The sequence below is a fragment of the Pteropus vampyrus genome, unplaced genomic scaffold (assembly GCF_000151845.1).
Source record: "Pteropus vampyrus isolate Shadow unplaced genomic scaffold, Pvam_2.0 Scaffold725, whole genome shotgun sequence".
Lineage (NCBI taxonomy): Eukaryota > Metazoa > Chordata > Mammalia > Chiroptera > Pteropodidae > Pteropus > Pteropus vampyrus.
Genome location: NW_011889506.1, coordinates 94542 through 97055, shown reverse-complemented (window position 1 = coordinate 97055; position 2514 = coordinate 94542). Strand labels below are relative to the sequence as shown.

Genomic DNA, 2514 nt, shown 5'->3' with positions numbered 1-2514 from the left:
TGTTACTCTCTAACGTAACCTGTTCCAAACTTTAACTCAGAAAAATCGTAACTTAATACGGCCACTTGTCTGCTGCTTTCCACTCAAGCTTTTGCCAGAGAAGAACCAGCTGTGGCGTGAGAAGGTTGGGTAAACCGCTGCTTCCCGAACGGGACAGCCACAGCGCCTTGGCCCAGTCGACACCGCGCCATTCCCCGGGCCCTTCGTCTCTGTGGTTTTTCTTCAAACACTAGGTCTTCATGCGCGAACGCAGTCCCCCACTACTACAAATTATGCAGTCGAGTTCCCACGTTTGGGGAACTCGCAGGGGTCAGCACGTGCGGAGTGCAGTGGGCAAGCCTCGCCCCGGGAAAACCACCTTCGTGATCGTGCTGTCTCCCCTGCCAGGTAAGTGTGCCATGCCCTCCTTTACCTACATCGCTCTTCAAACGCAACGGCTCTGGAGAAATTTCGCTCTGACATCTGGACTTATCCACCGTGAGAGGGCCTCTCAAAAAGGCCCAGCTACGTGAGCAGACAGAAACAGAAGCCGGCCACCAGTCCTTGCCACCCGCTCTGGACCGCTGCTGGCTGCGGGCAGCTGGCGGCAATGAACCTTCCGCTGTAAACAGTGTCATCTCATGGGGACCCTCTGGCTCTGTCCTGGTCATTTTTCAGTCCTGTGGGAGGGGCTTGCCTGGGCCCCTGCACACAGCTGTCTTGTTAGTTCTGCAGAGAGCAGGGGCAGAAGCACACTCGATACTGCACACGTAAGAGCAGGTAAGAACTGGAAAGAACTTAAGGAAACAGCTGTATGAGTGAACTGTATCCCAACAAAGGTGTTAAAAAGAAAAGAGCCAGCTGTGAGAGGACGGGGATGGTATGATCCATTTTTTTTTTAAGGGGATGCGGAGGAGAGAGGTAGAATGAAAAATGAGTAAGAACTAAATCAACCTGGAGTCTTGCTACTGAAGAGCGGGCGAGGGGAAGAGAGTGTGTGCGCACTGACAGACAGGATGATTCCAGAAGGAGCAGCTTGAATAAAAGCGTGGACCAGGGAACCACGTTGTCTGAAAGGACAAAAGCTACTGTGGCTCGACTGTGGTGCGCGTGACACGCAGGAATGAGGAGAAAGGTCTGGCCGGCGGAGTGGGACAGGCCCCCACGGACACAGCCACAGCACCTTTATCTGGCTGGGTGCCACGCGGGGAGCCCGAGGGCTCCACACAAGGAATGGCTGGATGAATGACCAAGCGACACAACGAGAAAGCATTTCGGAAACCGTGACACTGAGAAAACGGCTTGTTGTGACTGATCAGTACGTCCCCAAAGGCTTTATTCTCGTGACTGATCAGTACGCACCCCAAAGGCTTTATTCTCGTGACTGATCAGTACGCGCCCCAAAGGCTTTATTCTCGTGACTGATCAGTACGCGCCCCAAAGGCTTTATTCACAGCTTCTAAAATACATCAGAATCCACTAAACGAATATTTATTAAGCATCTACTTTTTCCCAGGAACTATTTTAAGCAGTAGGAAAAGATCCGTGAACAAAAGTCCCTACCTTCATGGAGCTCACGCTTTAGTAGAGTAACATGGAAAAGAAAATGCATATGGAATGAGTAGATTATGTAGATGTCGTATCATGTTACATTATATTACATTACATATTTCATCCTTTGGAGAAAATGAAACGGGAGCTGGGAACGTGGTGGGGTAGGGAAGCGAGTTATAATTCACACCGTGACAGTGGTCAGGACAGAAGCGTGGGGGTGGGGCGAGCGCTGAGGCTCTGACTATATTCTGAAGGTGGAGCCCGCAGGACTTCGTGCTGGACTGGACGTGCAGTGCGAGAACCACCGCAGGTGCTGGCCTGAGCACCGGGACGATGGAGCTGCCACCGAGCGAGAGGGGGAGGCAGGGACGGGGCAGGACGCGCCCGAGCTGCACCTGTCTCACAGACACAGGGAGCCGCTGCATACGTGCGTCTGGGGTCCGGAGCTGTGGATCCGCGGGACGAGGTGCACAGCTGGCATTTGCGCCACCAGCCAGGGAGCTAGCGGAGCCCACGCAGGGACGGAGGGCTGGACTTGGGGTGCTGGGCCCAGCATGAGGGGGCTGGGAGAGGGAGTGGAGACAGTGAAAACAGACAACTCGGAACAGTTCTGCGGCTAAAGAAAATGCACACATCAGATGCTCAAAATCATTTTCAACAAACGTTTTGTTTTAAAAACAAACTACTCATCTCGGAATGGAGGTAAAGCTGATTCACCGCGAACCAGTGCTCGCGTCACCCTGACCGGCCACCCCAACCGAGGGTGGGGACACCAGGAGTGCCACCGACATCACAGGCTGGGAACGAAAAGTTCATCTTCGCTGCCTTAGGTGCTAACAGTAAAGCACAATTCTAAGTTACAAAGTAAATGTCCCAAACTGCCACGAGCACTCTGCAGAAGACAGCGTTTTCTTAACATGCCAATGGCACCTGACCCTTGTGTGGCGCCGCCCAGTCACTCGGAGCCGCCCCAGCGCCCCC

The 2514-nt window shown here is 53.5% G+C and overlaps 1 non-coding gene across 1 annotated transcript; it reads right to left on the bottom strand.

Annotated features, from left to right (window-relative positions):
* Nucleotides 1-229: 229 nt before the first annotated feature.
* LOC111734026 lies at nt 230-395 on the bottom strand. The gene has a single exon (XR_002778262.1). It is a non-coding gene; the product is annotated as a U1 spliceosomal RNA (small nuclear RNA).
* Nucleotides 396-2514: the final 2119 nt, after the last annotated feature.